Consider the following 22,133-nt stretch of genomic DNA (forward strand, 5'->3'; position numbering starts at 1 on the left):
TTATGAGGATTTAATGAATTGATATTTATAAAACATTTATGTGTGTCGTAAGCATCACCATATAGTAAGCATGATATATTTGTTAACTAAATCATATTAAAAATAAAGAAGTAGAGTGATGGTGAGCAGTTATATAAAATATAAAGATACCTATGATATAGAAATTATAAGAAAACATAGTACAACCTTAACTGGAATATTTAATTTTACAATGTGGTGGGTTATAACCTCTCTCCACAGTTTCTGAGATACTGCATGTTATCATCCTGTTCTGGTTTTCCCTCATCTCCACACTAGTCATTTACATTCTTTGACAAAAAACTCCACCCTTGACCAGCTTTCTCAATAAACAGAATGACATCTTGCCCATGTTAGGAGAAGCTATGGGCAGCCTTTGTGGTGGAATGAAGGACAGAAATTCCACAAAATCAGGTTCAGTTCTTCACCATCTCAGTCACCTCCTCCTCTCCTGCCCATATTCTAACTTCCGAAAACCCATATTCCTTCCATACAGCTTCCCCACCAAGCACCATCCCATAGAAACTATTACCCAGCTTTCTCACTGCACATTTTTTGTCACAAGGAGAAAAATAATTGTCCCTCCACAAACCGGTTTGGATGATCTGTAGCTACATTCATTCATTCATTCATTCATTTTTTTAAGGCACTGTTGCTGTTAAGAACCCACTGCCTTTTGTAAATATAGGATACTTATTTCTTTAAGTCTGTAATGTAACCATGTGTCATATGACACCACACTTTCACATTCAGTCCCGATTACAGTGACACAGGCACAATTTCCCTGAAAAGGAAGCAACCCCAAAGAATACCATGATTATAGTAGTATCCCCCTCAAGCAGAAATAACATTCCAATTTGTCTATTAGGGGACAAAGTTTAATGACTGAACTCATTTCTTCAAAGGGAATAAAACAGTGGAAAACATTCTGAAATGATCAAAATCACTGAAGACATTTTTTAGAACATATCTTTACGTTGATAACTTATCTAAGAGGAAATTGTTTCAGGACCTTGAAAAGTAGCTGACCCTATTATAAGCATGCAGAACTAGACTACCTACAGCATCCCATGTTCTTAATTGTCTTCTAAATTTTCAGTTTTGTCTGAATTTAAGCCATGTCCTGAATATTCAAATAGGCTTACCACTTACATGTTACACAAGAGTCACCCATGCACTAGTCACCCAACCTTAAAAATTTAGATTCTATAGTCTGGGTGGGAAATGGAAGTGTTAGAAAGCTATCATTTAGACTTTGCAGCATAACAAACTGTCCTGACATTTAGTGGCTTAACACAATGATCATTAACTTAGCTTATGATTCTATGGTTGGCTGGCGCTGTGGCTCACTTGGCTAATCCTCTGCCTGCAGCACTGGCACCCCAGGTTCTAGTCCCAGTTGGGGTGCCGGATTCTGTCCCGGTTGCTCCTCTTCCAGTCCAGCTCTCTGCTGTAGCCCAGGAAGGCAGTGGAGGATGGCCCAAGTGCTTGGGAGACCTTGCATGGGAGACCAGGAGGAAGCATCTGGTTCCTGGCTTTGGATTGGCGCAGTGAGCCGGCCGTAGTGGCCATTTGCGGGATAACCCAACGGAAGGAAGACCTTTCTGTCTCTCTCTCTCACTGTCTAACTCAGCCTGTCCAAAAAAAAAAGATTCTATGGGTCAGAAACTGGGACAGAGCCAGAGCCAAAGTGGGTTGTTCTCCCAGTCTCAGCTAAGCTTATTCATGAGTCTACAGTCAGCTACTAAATATTTGTGTTTGGCTGAGACTTTTCATTTCTGTCCCCTTTTGACGGTAGGGATTGGGGGAAAATATTTCACCAGAGTAGAATGGGCCTGTTCTTATGCTATCCACAAGGCTTTGAGAAAAAGACAAGCATGCTAGGTTTCCTTGAAGTCCAGACTTAGACCTGACCACAGTTACTTCTACTGCGTTTATCAGAGCAAGTCAGCATCCGTATTTGGTTCATGTCATATGAAATCCACTTCTCAATGGTAAAATCAGCACTCACATGGAAAATGGGTATGGACACTGGAAAGGCAATGACTAGGGCCATTACTGGAAGCAGTCGACCACACAGACATTTTCTAACTTTGTTATAGGAGTAAGTAAGACAGTTTTACCAAGGACTTCCACCACAAACTGTCATCATCCAGAATTGCTGTTAACTGATAACCAATTACACAGATCACTGTGTCTCTAAGAGCCTCAATTTCCTCACTCAGTGGTGTCTCTACTCCAACCATATATGATCTACCCCATGTTCTGCTTCAGTTTTCTCCAAAAAAAATTTACTGGTTGATAACTAGTGATTGCTGCACAAAACTGTACTGATGTACCTAGTAAATATTTCTGATATTTGACCTAGATGAAGAAGTCCCCAGGGATTTCATAAAAGGCCTAGATTCCTCTCCTAAGTGACACTATCCTTAGAACTTTTCACACACTTGTCTAAGAAAATAATATATAGGATGTTCTTATAAATAGTAGTGTAATTGAGATAAGAGCTTAGATGAAGATTTGAGGGTACACTATGTATATAGATAAGAAGGTTAAACACCACCCCATTAGAGGCTCCTGGCAATTACTTAGGCTTCCTAATAAAAAAAAAAATCAGCAGTCCTGGGAAAACAGGAGATGGCCCAAGTGCTTGGACTCCTGCACCCACGTGGAAGACCCAGAGGAAGCTCTAGGTTTCTGACTTCAGATTGGTTCAGCTCTGGCCATTGAGGCTATTTGGGGAGTAAACCAGAGGTTGGAAGACTTCTATCTCTGCCTTTCAAAATAAATCTTAAAAACAAAAAAATCAGCAGTGGACCCCACTTTTGGACTTTTCCCAGTACAGGACTGAGGCACAGTACAGTCAGCTGGGTATGTGTGGGCCAATCCCTCCAGATCAATGTTATACACTAGAAATAGAATGTGGGACACTTGTGTAACTTCAAATTTTCTAGTAGCCACATTTTAACAGTACAAAGAAACAGGTAAAATTAACATTAAGAATATATGTTATTTAACTCAATAGATCTGAAATATTAGATCTTCAACAGAAAATGTGACACTCATGTTGCCTTTGAGCATTGTGTATGCTGTGTGTCTAGCTTAGCGCTTGAAACATCAGACACGACCACTAAATGTAGGCTCAAAGAATAAAACATGCATCAACAAATAACCATCGGGTGCCTATCATATGCTATCAGGTAATTCAATCTGTAAAGATTACATTGCCATTGCCTCGAAGAATCGATGCATTTTAGCTTTAAATTCTTGAAATGTAATGTCAGTCCAACTGGTTTAATCACATATTGTTAATCTTTAAATTACATAAACAAAGTGCATTGCCCTTCGATTCCATTTGGCAGAGATTAAGTTTTACACTGAGATTAGTGTTAGAATAACCTGTAAGGACAGTCCCTGCCTTCCTTGGGGTCCTTCGTAAGGACATACATTTATTTTCCAGTAAACAGATTTCATGTAGTTTACACTTATAACTCCCACTTGACTCTGAGTTCTATGACAGCTATTTTTCTCCTGCTATAAAAGCACTTAGTCTCTTAACTCCACTTGATGGGCATTCCTTCAAATATTCATAAAGTTTTCTGTAAATGTCCAAGTTTCCTTTCTGCCTCCATAAATATATCAGTAAAGGAAGAATTATATATCAAGCCAAGACAGGCTCAAACTTTAGCCTGAGATTCTCTTTGAAGTTAACAAGCTCTAAAATGCACATCACTGTTCTAAAAAATGCTATTTCTAGACAAAAAAAAAAAAAGGCTGGAACTAAAGAGAGAAATATGAGCAACAGGAAGAATTCTCAGAAGCTGGTAGACTCTAAAAACTGTCTCCATCAAACTGATCAACATAAATGGCATATTTTAATTGGCATAGATCCAAGAAGGTAAGACTATCAGCAAAGGACTCTTGAATTTATGTCCCAAATAATTTAGTCATTAAAAATTGCTGAGTATTCACTGTTGACTAGTGCTAGGCTAAGTCATTGCCATCTAGTCCCTCAGGTTGAATGCATTCTGTTTAATAAATAAGTCAAGGTCATTTCAGTTTCATTATTCCTGTTTCCTGTTTATCAAATGCATTTGGTGGTGCAGAGTTTCCTCCTTAAAAATATTTTCCTATCACCCAGATAATATGCCATATCATAATTCATTTTATTATTTTTATTATTACTGCTATTACTACCTGGAAAATATGACAGAAAATGGATAGATGTTTAGTTGGGGCTCTTTCTGTCTCTAGTTTGGCTAAGGCCGTGGAAAGCTGAGAATGAAATGAAACAGCAGGTGGCAGTTACTTATACAAGACTTGTAGAGAAAGGGGAAAAGTTTTTATGACATCAGTCTAACACTCGCCTAGAATTAAAAAAAAATGGTTAAGAGTCAACATTTCAGAAAGAGATTGTTTGCTATGGATTTTCCCTCCTTTACCCAGAGTGGGAGTAGAGTGATCTGACTCCCATCTGAGTGGCTTCAAGGAAGATTTTTGGTGACTTTGTCCCCCAGGCTGTGTTAAACCCTCAGGCAGAAAACCCCTGAAAATAGATCGATTGTGGCTTCCTCAACTGTCCTGGCAATGTAATCAGGAGATGCAGCCACACCAGGGGTTGCCTCAACTCCCACAAAGTGCCTGGGCTGCAATTTTTCTAATCTGCACACATTTTCTTAGTTGAAAGTATTTTAGCAGTTGCAAGTTGAAGATTGCACAGAGAGAAGGAGCTGCGAGGTGGTGCCATCCGTATCAGGGATCCCGAAAAAGTCAGCTTTGTGCACCGCACAAGCCCAGAGCAGTCCAAAGCCAGAACAAGACAGTACCCACAAGAACCACCTTTCCTGCTCCACTACACAGATCTGAAAGGGTGATAAACTGAATTTTGAGGACAGCAGTAAAGCATAGGAAGAGTAAACAAGAAGCCCAAGATGTGAAAACAGATGCATATCACCACTTGTCCTGCTACCATCCATTAGTGATGGGAGAAACTTGAGCTGAACATGAAGTAATTAAGAGTTTTGGTCAGCCAGGGAACTGGGTATGTTCATTACTGCAGTGAAACTCTTGTGCTATAAGGTGGTTGAAAAATTCCCGTCTTCTGAGTTACAAAAGGAAGAAGTCATGAGGTTAGATCAACTTGTCATCCGGAAGTAAGTAAGGACTAATTTCATGGAGTTTGGATACATTGTGAAGGCAAAGAATGTCATTATTTTACAGGAATGGAGCTCCTTGTAGATCTTGCTTGCCAACATAGCAGTTACAAATATGTATATGCTTGCTTACTCTCCATCTTCCCCACTGAAACGTAAGCTCCCCAAGGGCAAGGACCTTATCTCTCTTATTCATCACTGATTCCAGAGCCTAGAAAAATATCAAGCACCTTCTGAGTGCGTAATATTTGTTGAATGAATATAAAAATGGGTAGTTGTGTATAGGGAATTAGAGGTTCTTCTACGTGATTTTTCTTGGGGAAAATGTCTTCACTGAAATGGGAAAAAAAGGAAAGCTATAAACTCTTAAATAATCCTTGCAAAAAGAATAGTCTAGGCATAGCACTTTCCCAATTGAGCCATAATTTATGCCAGCCTCAGCGGAGGAAGCTCAGAAGTCCCATTTAGGCTTCCCTTGTCTAAAATCTCAGCTGCCTAACAAAATTCAGCTTGTGTAACTAATTACTACTGTGGCAGCTTCTCTTCTTCTTTGCACTTTCATGTCTGATATTCTACTGCTAATAAAACTGTCAATTTTCTTTTACTTCAATAAAAGGTCACACATGACAACAACCCCTTTTGCCTACTAACAGCAAGAGCCTTTATTAATATTTTAAATGTACACAGTGATATTTCCAAAAGGTCAGATTTTTTAAAAGACATCAAATGTCAGTCCTAATTCTTTTCCCTCCCTTTCTCTGTCCCCCATCACTACTGCTTTGCTGTTCAGCCTCAGATATTGTGATTATCGATTGTGTTCAACCAGGTAAACACTCAGACGTGCACGGCACAGAAGCCATGTGTCTTACCCATCCATATTTCTTCTGTGGCTAAATATATAAACTTGGCCATAATGGGAGCATTTCTGAATATGAACATTTTATGAGTCATTACTAATAGCTCTTGTGATCCTGATCTTTTTTTCTGGTATTATTAGTTACTTATTGCCATGTAACAAGTTGCCTGAAAAATTACTAGATTCAAGTAACAAACACTTTGTGAGTCAGAAATCTGAATGTCTCTTAGTGGGTTCTCAGGCTCTGAGTGTGTCATAATAGTCAAGACATTGTGAAATAACAATATATAACATAGAAAACTATATTTCTATGGATGACTAATGAGCATGTGGAAATCAAAACTAAATAGAATACTGTTTGCTGTCACTCAAAAAATAAACTAATTAGAAATTTAAGAAAATGTTTGAAGAATATTTTTGCTGCAAGTTGGGCATTCTATTGAAATAAAAGATAATGTAAATAATTAAGAGAAATATGTTTGTATTCAAAGAATCAACATAGTAATGATATGAGCACTCATTAGAGTATATGTAGGTTAAATGCAATTATCAATAAATACATTTCTTGGAGATACAAACAATATTATTCTTGGATGCTGATGGAAAATAAAATGAATTAGAGTAGCTGACATTAATAACTGGTATAGTCAATGTCTCTATTTTTCCTTGCAACTGCATGTAAGACTACAATTATCTTAAAATAAAAATGTCAATTTACAAAAATTGGGGTCAGTTCATAAGCAAATAGGATGGCATCTTTATCTACCATGAAGTCTCAAGACTCATGCCACCCTGCAAATTCAAAACTACCCTTATTCCTCCAGATGGGGAGGAGCCACACACAAATAGATCAGAGGGTTTATTTTATATCTCTTTTTAGAAATAATGAACATAGGACAGATAGACATCATTGTAACAAAGTAGTCACACAAAATAATGACATGAGTGGCATCCCCATCCTAGAGATATATTACAGAAATTATTACCAAAATTCAGTATTTACAGAGATTCACTAACTACACACAAGATAGAGACTTTCCATATTTCCTCCTTCTATGAATATTAAAAATCTCACTTCACAGAAGAATAGATACCATGCTTTACAGCCATGGAAGAACTGTTTACCATTCTAAGCTGGTAGGAATTTCTAGCTGGTGTCATCAAATATTGGATCATCTCCTAAAGAATGTAGAAAGATATAAATACTGGGGCTGAGACAATCCAGGTAAATAAGGTATAGATACTGAATAGAGACCTAATAGGAAAATGATTTCTATTACATACATTTTAAAATAGAAAGTAAGGAAATAAGTTTCAGAAGTGTGGAAATGGCCAGCTTGTCATATCTCAAAGTGGCAGGTAGTTAAAACTTTAGCCTGTTTTCACTATTTATTTTCATTTTTCCACAATATCACATTGTCTCCACAGTCCCTACAATGAGTAGGTCATTTGCCACTTAATCCAATCATTTCAATTTCTACTGCCTCATATTCAAAGATACTTTATGTAAAAATAGGCAGGTTAAAAATAGGTATAATAATCAATACTCTTTGGCTAGGGCCGCGGCTCACTAGGCTAATCCTCCGCCTGTGGCGCCAGCACCCCGGGTTCTAGTCCCAGTCGGGGTGCCAGTTTTGTCCCAGTCGCTCCTCTTCCAGTCCAGCTCTCTGCTGTGGCCTGGGAAGGCAGTGGAGGATGGCCCAAGTGCTTGGGCCCTGCACCTGCATGGGAGACCAGAAGGAAGCACCTGGCTCCTGGCTTTGGATCAGTGCAGCACGCTGGCCATAGCAGCCATTTGGGGGGTGAACCAACAGAAGGAAGACCTTTCTCTCTGTCTCTCCCTCTCACTAACTCTGCCTGTCAAAAAATAAATAAATAAATAAATAATACTCAATACTCCTACAAGTAGGAAACAAGAAAATTGGGAAGTAGCAGATCTGAAACCAAGTCTAGTATTATTTACTATTTGGATGACTTTAATAAAGTCCACTGTCGTAGTCCATTTTATCTACCTATAACATAATATCCAATGCTGCGTTATTTATTAAGAAAAAGTGTCTACTTTGCTTTCCATTCTAGACATTCAACATCATGATGCCATCATCTGCCCAGCTCTGGTGAGGACCTTGTAGCTACATCACAACATGGCAGCTGGCATCCTGGTGGGACTTCATAAAAGTGAGATTACATGTTGAGACAAGAATCAGGAGACTGAGACTGAGGAGGGGCCAAGCTGGCTGTTTTAGTCCCTCAGATAGCAAGTTATTATAATCTCTTATCAGACCTGACCCTCTCTGGAGAGACAGCATTAATCCCTTCATGAGGGTCAAGATCCCTTGACCTAATTACTTCCCAGTAAGTCCCACCTCATAGAGGACCCACCACTTCCACCATGCCACATTGCTTTTTTTTCTTTTTTTTTTCTTTTTTTATTTTTTGACAGGCAGAGTGGACAGTGAGAGAGAGAGACAGACAGAAAGGTCTTCCTTTGCCGTTGGTTCACCCTCCAATGGCCGCCGCAGTCGGTGCACTGCGGCCGGCGCACCGCGCCGATCCGATGGTAGGGGCCAGGAGCCAGGTGCTTTTCCTGGTCTCCCATGGGGTGCAGGGCCCAAGCACCTGGGCCATCCTCCACTGCACTCCCGGGCCACAGCAGAGAGCTGGCCTGGAAGAGGGGCAACCGGGACAGAATCCGGTGCCCTGACCGGGACTAGAACCCGGTGTGCCGGCGCTGCTAGGCCTAGTGAGCCGCGGCGCCGGCCATGCAGACCACATTTCTATCATGTGAACTCTTGCAAGATGAACCATATCCAAGTATAGCATTCACTGCCATTCAGAATGCTGCACTCTTTGATGGGCTTCATGTATTCATTTCCTATTGTTACAGAGTTCTTGCTTTATTTCATATCACACAAAATAAAACAAATAGATGTAACTTGAAAATTAAAAGCTCTACATCTATCATTAAGGAAATACAATATAGAGAAATTAAAAATCAGACACCCAATAAGAAATGGGTATCTTGCCTACTCATGCCTATGCTAGTTCCTGTCTGACTCCCTACTTTCTCTATTTGCCATCTAAAGTGTCTCAGTTGTAAATTTTAATAAAACCTTTAAAAAGCAATTTGGTAGAAAAATGTTTTAGCTAACTGCCTTCTGCAATGATATGTAGAGAGCATTTAATTCCTCCTGCTTCTCTCATCTTAAGACGATGTTGAATACCCCAATGTCTGCTTCTGGATGGTTCCTCATGCAGAACAGAGTTCGCCTCAGTTGATGATCAATTTAACTCCTGGGCACATTAAAACATTTTTAAGAACTGCATTGAAGTAAAAACAAAGGAAAAGAATAAGTGGGGGAAATTTGTAAGAATGAGACTACTTGTTTTTGCTCATCTCTCAAGAGTAATTTCAATCAGTTTTAGGAACAATTTCTATTGGATGTGACATTGCTGCATTTGCATCTATGTTACCCACAGATAATATGAGTCAATCATTTATGATTAACCCAGAAGAAGAAATTACAGAATTCTGATATAAAATGTTTAGAAACTGTATAGAAAGGCTTGGAAAGAAACTGGTTTGGACTTATTAAGAGAAAATGCACAAGGTAACGTCATCCCTGGTTAACACAGTGAGAAATAGAAACTAAAGATATGAAAATTTAAAGTATTATTAAAATTTTTTGTTTTCCTCTGCTCTGGAAACAACTGTAGAGATGTCTTCAGAGTTGTCACATTTTGTCCTCTCTGGAAGAGTCATTAGCAATGACATCAACCCAGAAATGTGGCAATAACTAAATAATTGCTATGAGTTTTCAATAGAATGATACTATTGAAGAGTTTACAAAGATAGGAGATACCAGATAATGTCAGAAAATGACCTTACGAGGTAAAACCTTAGAATGATACTTTCCTAAAAGTGTAGTGACATTATCTTGTGCTAACACTTCTTCAGTTCTTTCCTGTTGCATCTCCATCAGTCACCAAAATTCCTCTAGATACACAGAAAGGGAACTTTTTTCCCTGTAATAAGACAAAATTGATGTCACCTCCTTTCTGGCTCATTGAGTTTCCACATAACAAGTCTGTCATTTCTTCTAATTGGAAGCTTTTCAACTATTTGAAAAGAGCTGTCATCTTCCTGCCTTCTCATTCTGTTAGAAATACAAACATGTACTATATATATATATATATATACACACATATATACATATATAAAATACAATATAATGCAAACATATATATATTTAATTTTGATTGCTTAACAACCATGCTCAGATGAGAAAAATGGAAGAGGCACACTAGATGTAATGAATAGGATGTAGATGTATATTTTTCCTTTTCTCCGATTTCCATGTTTTCTAAGTTTGTGCATTGGCTTTTGTAACAGGGCAAAGAGGGTATGAAACCAAAAACTATAGTATTAGCTTTCCTCCTGAAAAACTGTAAGAAGAAAGGGAAGTGAATACAAATGAATGGACTTGAGCATCAGAGACAAGACATCATGCAATGCAACCTTCTCCTCCATTACTTGGCACAACCGAGGCTAAGATGAGAAAAGGACAGACTACAAGTATGGATCTAGATCAGCAGACCATGGACTTGAAGCTAAGTCTTCTGAACACCAACTTGGCATTTTTATTTATTTATAAAATCTTCATTTTATTACACTAAGCCCCCTAGATTGGATCAAAGACTGCAGTTGTTTGAACTGCCTTAGCTTTCGGTAGTTGGTATCTGTAGATTTTTGTTTTGTTTTGTTTTCAAAGAATCAAGAGAAACAAACTAAATTTGAGAGATGGCCCCATTTTCCTATGATTCTCCATTACCTTGGGTGAAGCTGTGCTGTTGTCTAAAGACTCTCTCACTTGTATCATTTCTAGCAGTCAGAAATATCAGAAACCCAGAAATGTGGAAATAGCTGCTAAGAGTTTCCTAAAGCAAGGATAACACAGAAGACGTTAAAAAGATGAGGTGACAGTTAAGACAACCCTCCATGTTTCTGGATTTTATGTTACAGAGATGCCCATTTTATTAATGAATGTTAAGAAATAACCAAAATGATATATCTACCCTCCATTTGTTCTGACTTACCATCAAAACACAAGTTTTCCAAACCTACAGTTCTATCCCAAGGAAACAGGTAAACACAGAAGTGAAACAGCCTACATTGCAAAGTGTCAACATGCATATTGATACTACTAGTGCCCTGGAGAAAATAGCCCTGAGGCACAGCTTTCAGACTTTCCCAGCAGTGTTGAGTGCCAGCGGCTCAAGCAGATAACCTGCTCAGTGACAATACCCTTCTGTTTCCCCGCCTCACTTCCCCCCACTTCTTTACCAGTGCTTCTTGGGATCATTTCCCAAATAAACCGCAGGTACCTACAGCTTAGCTTTAGAGTCCTATTCTGGGAAATCGTATGCTGTGACAATCTTCTCACAGCAACACACACCTAGTATCAGGAAGCTTGTAATTATACACACTGTTAGAGGTAACGCAGAAGCTAATTGGGAAACAAATGCCTCATCTCTTCTTGAGCTTACTTTGATTCAAGTTCTACTAGAACTTGACTTGGAGGTGAATGATATGGGGAGAGTTAAGTCCATCCATTCTAGCAGCACATCCCTGGCTGTTCCCTCTGCCCTTTCAGGTGTGTCTGCCTCCTGCCTGCATGAGGAAATAGTTTTATTTGCTAGCTTTGCTGGAAGACAGATTTAGCTTGCCAAATCATTATAGTAAATTCAAGAGATTCATAGGAATACACATAGCTACAAGTAGTGTTGTACTGAACAGTGACACACTGCCGCCTTCTCCCCTCTTAGGTTGTGTCACTTAGCGGTGATTTGTGGGTTATTTTTCTGAAGTTTTCCATTAAAACCTCTGGATTTAGAAGAGTTGGGATCCCATTGACCACTAAACATCACTTTGATAACTTGGGTCAAGGACATTACTAGAGGGTTGGTGCTGTGGTTAAGCTGCCGCCTGCAGCACTGGCATCACTTATGGGTGCTCGGTTGAGTCCTGGCTGCTCTATTTCCTGCTCCAGCTCCCTGCCAGTGCGCCTGAGAAAGCAGAAGTCAGCCCAAGTGCTTGGGCTTCTGCACCCATGTGAGAGACCCAGAAGAAGCTCTTGGCTCCTGACTTCAGTGTTGTCCAGCTATGGCTGTTGCAGCCATTTGGGGAGTAAACCAGTGGACAGAAGATTGATATATCTCTGTGTGTCTGTGTCTGTCTGTCTCTCTCCCCCTATAACTCCACCTTCCAAATATTTTTTTTTTAAAAAGGACATTACTAAAAATGTCTAGAATGTTCTACATACATAAGGAAGACAAGTGTAACCTATGGAAATCCCAAGATACACCACTCTTCCTGCCTCCTGTAGTGTTTTGGAATTCATTCACTTTAGGGTAGAATTTAGTAAATCATTTAGTGAAAGTATGTATTTTGCAAACAACTCTCAGAATCATATACCAATGCTATGGAAAACGCCATGAAAGAGGATATTCCAAACTTTCAGCTTCTATGGTAGGATGCTGAACAATCAACTTAGCAGCCAGCAGCCTGTGAGACATCTAAAGGGTCTTTTTTGTTGTTGTTTAAAGATTTTATTTATTTGAAAGATGGAGTTACAGAGAGAGGTAGAGACAGAGAGAGAGGTCTCCCATCTGCTGGTTCACTCCCCAGATGGCCACAATGGCCAGAGCTGCATTGATCCAAAGTCAGGAGACAGGAGCTTCTTCCAGGTCTCCCATCCAGGTGCAGGGGCCCAAGGACTTAGACCATCTTCCACTGCTTTCCCAGGTCATAGCAGAGAGCTGGATCCGAAGAGGAGCAGCTGGTACTAGACCAGCACCCATATGGGATGCTAGCGCTTCAGGCCAGGGCTTTAACTGGTGTGGGAGGGGCATAGTGCTGGCCCCCTTAAGGGTCTTGAACTTGGGTTTTGGGACAGTAGAATGGTCACGGGCCATATGAGAAGGATCAGTGCAATGATCCCTTGCCATTCTGTTACTGTGCAGACAGATTTAATTGTTATGACCAGGTGGACTATGCATGTGGGTGTCAACCAAAATTCGCATCATGAGTAGCCTTATCTAGGCCCTGACCAAGGTGACTGGTCTCTAGCAGATACTCTCCACTTTTCTTCTGGTTGCTGCAACAGAGTAAGAGGTGGAAGCCAACAATTGGCAGGTGCTGAGTGACTAACGTGAGTCCCCCTACCTCCAAGGAGGCAAAATCCAAGCTGTAAGGCCACACCTACAGCTGAAGCTAAGTCTGGGAGTTCTAATGTTGCAATCCTGCATGACTGTGTCCCTTCCTTTCCTTGTCTCTCTTTACATCCTTACCAGTTCCTCCAAGGGGCACACAAATCCTGACTGTAGGATCTGCTTCTCAAACATCTAATCTAACAAACTTTTATATGAAGAATTTAATTAGCTATACATGTAGCTAGGTCAAAAGGTTGGATTTGGGGCTGGCACTGTGGTGTAGCGGACTAAGACTCCAGCTGTGGCGTGAGCATCCCATATGGCTGCTGGTTCGGCTGTTCCTCTTCCAATCCAGCTCTCTGCTATGGCCTAGGAAGGCAGTGGAAGATGGCCCAAGTGCTTGGGTCGCTACACCATTGTGGGAGACCAGGAAGAAGCTCCTGGCTTGGTCTGGCCCAGATCCAGCTGTTGCAGCCATTTGAGGGGTGAATCAGTGGATGGAGGACCTCTCTCTATCTATAACTCTGCCTCCCAAAATCTTATATTAAAAAAGGTTGTATTACAGCTGTTAAAGCCAATGCTATATATATTTATATCCATGGAAGCACAAAGCAAGGAGGAGGAGCAACTTTCAGAGCTTAAAAATGACTGTGGCTTAGAATCTCACAGATTCCATTTATTTCTTTACTTTCCCTCCTATGAGACCCCATTGATCCCTGCCCAATACTGATCTTGTTTGTGTTTTAATATTTATTCCCTGACTCAAGGCCTGTGTTCTGATTCTAGAGTGCATTGTGTCTTCACATTTCAGGATTCATTTTTTGAAAAATTACCAGGTCATTGCATAGCTAATAATGTGGAAGAGAGGCTATGTGCTCTGACCAGTGTGGTACCAAAGACTGGTTCTAACCCCACCACTGATCGTGCGTCTGTATGTGAAGAGTGGGACAAAGGTAAAGCCCAGGTTCCCTTCGCCAAAGTCAAAATCCCCCTAGGTTCAGCTGTTCACCTCTTGTTTACATAGTCAAGGCCTCTTGCCCTTGCTGTAGCAGCCTGTAGCAACATTGTTCATCGTATGCCCAGCAGGGTCCCTCTCCATAACCTGCTCTCACCCCATGACAGTATTCCTTCTCTCTCTCCCTGAACTCTCTCCATACTCAATCATCAGGTAGCACCTGACCTTTCTTCCTGAAAAATTATTTAACTTCCCTTCCATTTTTTTAAGTGAAGAAACAGGTCAGCCTAAAGTTGACATCCATGCAACAGCCACAAAAGAAAGCCTTTTTTTACTCACAAATGAATTTCTTGCATTTTTTGCTAAGAAGATAGGCATTTGTTCCCTACATAAAATATGTACTGTCAAGAAGCACTATCAATATCACTAAGACAGAACAGCCATTTATACCATCATCCTAACCCCTAGAACATGCAGATGGTGAAGGTCCATGGCTTCTTGAAGCCAAGAAAAGATATGGCCATCACTTAAGTTGCTCCATGTATGAAGCAAAAGAAAGAAATCAAACTAGAGTTCAAAAAATGGTGGCCAGAGAGGAGTATTTGGCCTAGCAGATAAAACTCAAGATTGGAGGCCTACATCCCATATCAGAATGTTGGATTGAGGTTCCAACTCTCATTCCAGATTCCTGCTAATGTAGACCCTGAGAGGCAACCATGATGGCTCAAGTCATTTGGTCTCTGCCACTCACATGGGAGATGCAGCTTGAATTCCTACTTCCTGGCTTTGCATGGCTCAGCCCTGACCACTGCAGGCATTTGGGAAATGAACCAGAGTGGGGAGCTCTGGTTGTCACTTTCACCCTGTCTCACCTTTGCTGTCACTAAAAGAGAGGGAAGAAGGGAGGGAGGAAGGAAAGACAGTGGACTTAAAAGTGAAATAAGCCAATCTCAAAAATACAAATATTTTTCTCTGATATGTGATAGTTAATATAGAATAAAAAAATATGAGAATGAAACAGACATCTTATATTTTGATTGTTTTTTAGCCCTTGTCAAAACTCCCAAGGAACAGTGGACTTTTGATTTGCTGAATATTATGGCTAATTGTGCATTAAGCCTGTGATTATAAAGTAAATTGAAATTACTTTATATATTATATACTTTATATATTATATATCAAATAGCATTTTACACTTTGTGTTTCTGTGTGGGAGCAAAATGTGGAAATCTTTACTTAATATATGCTAAATTGATCTTCTGTATATAAAGATAATTGAAAATTAATCTTGATGTGAAGGGAAGGGGAGAGGGAGTGGGAAAAAATAAAAAAAAAAACAAAGGAAGGAGAGGACTTGAAGGAGGGAGAGAGGGAAGTATGGTTATCTTCTTAGAATTGGATCTAAAAATACATGACATCTGTTCTCTTTATACTAATAAAAATATTTTAAAGAAAATATTGTGGGCAATTGGATATGTGTATGCAAGGAAAATTCAACAACTTTAACATAAGTACACAAAATGCATCACATTATAATATTACTATTCACAAGACAGAGGTAGGATTTAATTTTAGCTAAAATTATAATTATTACAAGTTTTATAATGATCTGATCATTATTTCACATCCAAAGCTGCACTCTGAACATCTTTTTCATCTGTGCTAGGGCTACCTCTCTGACTATATCTTTAAATTAATTTAAGAAAAACTTCTGTTTTTAAATCAAGATCCTCTGAATGCGAAGTCCTCAATAAATGGGCCTCCCTCTCTCCTGCTTATCCTTCACTGTAATATGCCCTGGGTATCATCCACATCAACCAACATATGGTTGCACACAAAGACAGAGTGTTAAGGGGAAAAATACAAGTGGCTAAGTAAATGCCACATTTAAAGAGGTAATTGCTTTCAGGATTGTCGCCAAGTAACTGATCAACCTGTCCAATTATTGCTTTTACTCAATTGTGTACACAAATCAACCTTGAAAACCAGAAATAAGGGTACCATCTTGCTGTGTGCACTGCATAATCACAAAACCTTACAGGTAAGAAAACAGCGTGCAAGTATATAATCCAGGCTGTGTGAGATCACATCATTCATGAGGTTACATAAAATATTTAGTTCCTTCACAAGAAAGTTTCACACAGAAATAAGCAACTGCAACCTTACGCCACTCTAATGCAATTCCACTTAAAGGGAAATCACAGTACACCTAAATTTGTGGTCCCCACTTTTCCACCAAAAACAATGATTGGTATCAATGCCTAGTGAATGCATTTCAAAAAGGACATGCCATCCATTTTTGCCTTCTGCTTGGAATGGTAGAATATGTTAGATGAATAGGTATCTTTTAAATATGATTGGTGAACTTCAGAGATAATGGGTACCAACCCCTTGCCTTCCCCTACCCTCAGCTGTCACTGTCACCTTAGGAATCAGGACCCTGTTTCCTTCCTCCCAAAACTTACTTGACCTTAGTTACTTCCTTGACCAATGGAATGCTATGGAAGTGACATTCTGGACTTCTGAGTCCAGGTATCACGAATATTCCAAGCTGGGTCTCATGTATGATTCTGCTCTGAATCCAACTTCCACCCTGTGAGAAACCCAAGCCATACAGAGGGGTCACTTATAGTTTTTCCAGCCAGCAATCCTTAATGAGCTTCCTGTCAACTACCAGCTATGTAAGAAGAGTATCTTCACTGCCAGTCCAATCAAGCCTCCAGATGATTATAACTTATTGTGCCGTCTGCCTACAATTGCATGAAGGACCCAGAGTAAGAACTACTAGGAAGAGCCCCGTCAACCAACAGAACCATAAGATGCACATGGGTGCATTCAGTTGATGTGGTTTTGTAGGTTCACTTGTTTTATTTGACTGACAGGGTAACACAGCAAGTCAGCTAGAGAGCAAGAGAGAAAACATGAGGGGGAGAGAGAGATTTCATCCCATGGTTCATTCCTCAAATGCCCACAAAGCTGGGACCAGAACTGACTGAAGCCGGGAACCAGGAACAGCACCTAGGTCTCCCGTGTTGGTGCAGGTGTCCAAGTACTTGAGGCACCATCTGCTTCCTCCCTAGCTGCATTAGTAGGAAGCTGGATTAGAAGCCCAACAGCCAGGTCTTGAACTAGCACTGTGCTAAGGCATGCCATCATCAGAAGCAGCTTGACCCAGCTGTTCCACAATGCCCATCCCTATACTGTTGTTTGAAGACACTAAATGATGACGTAAGGGTGATTTATTGCACACTAGCAGGTAAGGAAGAGAACAGAGAGAAAACAAAAGAAGTCCCCAAAATGTTTACCAAATTTCACACAAAAGCTTAAGACATACCTTACACACACACAAATTTCCAGGGCAGTGCTGTAGCATAGCAGGAGCCTGTAGCACCCTCATCCCACATGGGCACCAGTTTGAGTCCTAGCTGCTCCACTTCTGATCCAGCTCCCTGCAAATGCATCTGGGAAAACAGTGGAGGATGCCCCAAGTCCTTGGATCCCTGTACCCACTTGGGAGACCCAGAGGAAGCACCCGGCTCCTGGCTTCAGCCTGTCCAGCCTGGTCATTTTTGTTATCTGGGGAGTTAACCAGCGAGTAGAACATATTCTCATTCTCATTGTGTGCGCACTCATGCTAGCTCGCTCGCTCGCTGTCTCTCTCTCACCTTCTCTTCCTCTATAACTCTGCTTTTCTAAGTCTTTAAAAATTATTCCTTCTTCAAGAATCAAACCAAAGGATTTGTTTTGAGAAAGTTACCCAAAATTCAGGGACTTTTCCAAGTTGCAAACATTAAGTATTTTTTAAAAATATTTATTTATTTGAAAGGCAGAGTTACAGAGAGGGAGAGGCAGAGAGAGGTCTCCATCAGCTGGTTCACTCCCCAGATGGCTGCAACAGCCAGAGATGCACCAATCCAAAAGCTAGGAACCAGGAGCTCACTCCAAGTCTCCATGTGGCTGCAGGAGCCCAAATCTTGAACCAATGCCCATATAGGATGCCAGCACTGCAGGCGGTGGCTTTACCCACCATGCCGCAGCACAGGCCTCACATTAAGTATTTTAATTACCAGATAATCTTCAATCTTTTTGTCAACTACAAGGCAATGTGTTCAATCTATTCAATAAATATGAGTATAGGAGATGGTGATTCTATAAAGATAGAAATTTTTCAATTGGTATAGGAGTCAAGGTTATTTTTCATTTGATGAAAGCTAAAATTTATTTTATACCATGAAATGTTGTCTTTTGTTATGAACTTTAAACTGAGGGTTTAAGCCTTTAGGAGCTTCCCGAATGCTCTAATCTTTTCATTGCCATGCTTTCCTTTTGAATAATGACATTCTGAATTATTTAGAGTATTCTCAAAAATGAAAAATGAACTTAGCTTATTCTTTTCTATAATTTATAATAACTGATATATGGTGGAGTCTTTAAAACGTTCACAGAAAATGTGCATTACGGAAAAACTTTAGAGATTTTAAAATATCTTTGTATCAAGACAGACTTACCTTTTAATTCCATTTTCCATGATCTTTTTAAAGTTCTCTCATATTTTGATTAACTTAAAACACATTATATTTGGTTTAGATTAATAGTACAAAAATATTTTCTGAGAAAAATCAGGGAATAAAAAAATCAAGGATTTGAGTCATATTTAGGGTTTCACTGCATGTAATTTACATTCTCCCTGTTTTCCTTTTCTTGTTTTTTATTTTCCCTCAACCTATAGGATAATAGGAAACAATCTTAGCTCTGGGGTGGACTAAGAGACTGTGAGTATTCTAGGTCCGGAGACTATAGTTTGCCAAACCCCATTTTAGAACAAAAATTTATACACAACATAAATCAGCATGAAAATTATTGCTATTCCATCAGTAAAACTATTGGTCAAATTTTTTTAAACGTTGGATTATGTAAAGCAAATTTATTTCAGAAATTCTCAGTATATGTAATATGTGAATGCACAGTGTAGATAACCGAGAGATATGTGTAGTACCCCACACTTCCTAAATACATTTTAAATTTTTCTCTAATAGAGACACAGGGAAATACAGAGTGTGAAACAGAGCTCTTGTCTGCCACTTTGCTCCCCAAATGCCCGCAACTACTGTTATATATTAATGTTAGCCATCACAAAACACACCGAATGCCGGAATAAGAGAGTTTATTGGGGAACACCCAATAGACCGGCGTGAAGGAGCGGTGAAGGGAGAGATGAGAGGAGCCAAGAAAGGAGAGAGCAGAGAGGAGAACCAAGAGAGCACAAGTTCAGGAACAGGCCCTTTTAAAACTTTGCCTGAGGGCGGGCAGGGAAGCAGGAGCATGGAATCCCATTAGGATGGGGGTGGAGCCTGGCTCAGATAGCTGGGCCGTGGGGCCACCTGGCTAAAACTGTGCCAGTTTCCTAACACTACCATGACTGGGCCAGACCAAAGACAGGAGTCAGGGATTCAGGCCATGTCTTCCCACTTGAACCATCACTGCTACCTCCCAGGGTCTGCATTAGCAGAAAGCTGTCATCAGGAGCTGCAGTCAGGGCTCAAACTCACGTCTCTGATGTGAGACAAAGGTATCCTGATAGCTTAACCAATGAGGCCACATACCTACCACCACCACCCCCATTTTTTTTACTTTTGAAATGTCAGTTACAATATCTTAAAGGGGATGTTGTTGTCCATAAAACACTGTTGGATCACTTTTAGAGTAAAATCTGAGTTTAAAGAAAATTACTAAGGAGTGTGTGAACTAATTAAGAAAGCTGAACATTGATGTTGCTTTAGTTCAGTGGAGTCTGGATAGTGTGGTACTGGTAAGAATTGTTCTAATGTTGAATTTAGTTCCTGAATTCACCTGGATTAAATGCCTCCTGTACACTGCTGTGAATGCCTGTCTTTTCACGGGAAAGTCTTCTGAGTGGTGCCTGCCAATTTCTTAGGGATGGTGGGCTGATGTTCAGGTCAGACCAAAATAGCAGCTTCTGTGCTCAAGTGCTAACTGCCAACCTAGAAAATTACCTCTCTGACCAGAAAGTTGCTGCAAACAAAGTTGCCATTTTCTTGCTTTCCTTTTTAATGTGCCTGACAACTTTAAAATAGAAACTAGTAAGAAAGTTGTTTTCCCCCTGATGTGATAAAAGGCTCAATAAAAGAGGAGTTAAAGTAATTGTCTAAGAGGAAAAATTTGATGACCTCAGCTTTGTTGCCCATGGAATTTTCTTAACCCCTTTGCTCGGGGTCATTGATATTTTAGTCTACCAACTGCATTTTTCTTTCTTTGCAGTTATTCATGTTGTCAGCCAAGTTATAGGAGAGTAGAGAATAAAGAACATAAGTCCATGTGCAGCTCTGTTATGTATTAATGATGTGACTTTAGGAAAGCCATTAACTTCACTTTGTGAAACTTAAGTGGTAGAAATTAAATGGCATAGCAAATGTAAAGTTTTATATCATACACGTAATATGATTTATGTCTCTTGGGGTAGGCATTTGGTTCAATAGTTCAGACCCCATTTGGTACACCATCTTCCCATATTAGAGTGCCCAGGTTGGAATCCTGGTTCTGCTTCCCATACCAGCTTCCTGCTAATGCTTACCATAAGACAGCAGGTTGTGTCTCATGTACTTGGGTGACTGCCACCCATGTGGTAGACCTGGATGGATTTTTGGGGTCCTGCCTAGATCCAAAAGTTGCCAGCATCTGTTTCTTTCTACCTTTCAAATAAAATGAAAATATTTTAAAAGTGACTCATCTTCTTTGCCTTCTCCCTTCTCATTCCTGTTGCCTAGTTAACTATCAATTCTAGGACTGCACAGCAAAACTTTAAACAACAACAAAAGAATCAACAGTAAAAGCCCAAGATTTAAGATAAGCAGCAGGAACTTCAAAAAGTTTATGCAAAATGGAGTTGAAAGATAAGTTTGTTTGGGTGACAAATTATTTTGGCATTCCTGCATAGCTCTTTTTTAATAGTATGAATTTCCTGTGAATTTGTTAATACCAGTTGTATTTATTGAGATGTACCCTTGCTTTGTGAAGAAAATCTAGAAATTAATGATCCTTAAGTTAGTAAGATCCTTAAATGAGTAAGGTAGGGGTACTGGTTTCTCACAAATAACTTTCTTATGGACAAGACTTCTTTTTTTTTTTTTTTTTTTTTTTTGTGATATAAGCAACACCGTAGTGGCTTTCTATGTCTGAAAACCTTCCCTATCTTTTCCTGTCACTCATGTCTTCCTGTCAAGTTCTGTTATTAGCAGAGAATAGCATATTCACCGTCACAATACTTTCCCATGCTTGTTTTAGCAATTCTGTGGAACATGATTTGAGTTTACATTTTTTATATCTTCAACTCTAAAAAAAGCTCACCAAGAAAATATAAAGTGTCCAAATAGCTGTCAACCACACTTCCCAAAACATGATTTCTGTGTAGTTAACTGATTTTCAATGTCCACTGCTGAGCAAAACTTGACCAGAATCAATTCCAGAAAAGATAGTCCGAGAAAACCAATTGCCACAGGGGGAAAAAATGTTTCAAAGAACTGCCTTCCTCCAAAATATCAAACATAAATGAATTCCCAGTGGATTTCAAGTAAATTTTTAAAGAAAAGGTAACTGTAATGTTTATTATTTAGATTAGTCAAAACAGATGAAAAAAAAAAACACTGAATGTCTCTCTGAAAATAGTATTATATTAACAAAACCAGAGAAATTTAATACAACCCCAAACTGCAAATACATCCCATCAGATGAAGGGATGCCAAAATCCCAACAACATATTACCAGGCAAAGGACAGCAGCATACAAAACAGTAACCTAGAAACACAAGATGAGAAGCAATATAAAAATTCAAGAAGGTGTCAATATTAGCCAACGTATTAACATAATTTACCATAAAAAGTGAGCGTGCATCACTGTATGCTAAAAGACATGATATATATGT

At 39.6% G+C, this 22,133-nt stretch overlaps 2 long non-coding RNA genes across 17 annotated transcripts in view; one reads left to right on the forward strand and one right to left on the reverse strand.

Annotated features, from left to right (window-relative positions):
* LOC127490996 (uncharacterized) overlaps window positions 1-22,133 on the forward strand; it is a 377,831-nt gene that overhangs the window by 341,786 nt on the left and 13,912 nt on the right. For 4 of the 16 annotated variants that reach the window (XR_016215957.1, XR_016215968.1, XR_016215953.1 and 1 more), the window contains one exon: window positions 8,107-8,425. The exons of 8 other annotated variants lie outside the window; for them this stretch is intronic. This is a non-coding gene — a long non-coding RNA (uncharacterized LOC127490996). Of the gene's footprint in view, window positions 1-8,106; window positions 8,426-10,420; window positions 11,118-22,133 lie in introns of those variants that run through there. 4 more of the 16 variants (XR_016215970.1, XR_016215958.1, XR_016215955.1 and 1 more) reach the window with 4 other exon arrangements.
* LOC149123417 (uncharacterized) overlaps window positions 1-22,133 on the reverse strand; it is a 181,423-nt gene that overhangs the window by 35,094 nt on the left and 124,196 nt on the right. The gene's annotated exons all lie outside the window — the stretch shown is intronic.

This window comes from Oryctolagus cuniculus, chromosome 11, assembly GCF_051225735.1.
Source record: "Oryctolagus cuniculus isolate XC-2025 breed Fujian yellow rabbit chromosome 11, ASM5122573v1, whole genome shotgun sequence".
NCBI lineage: Eukaryota > Metazoa > Chordata > Mammalia > Lagomorpha > Leporidae > Oryctolagus > Oryctolagus cuniculus.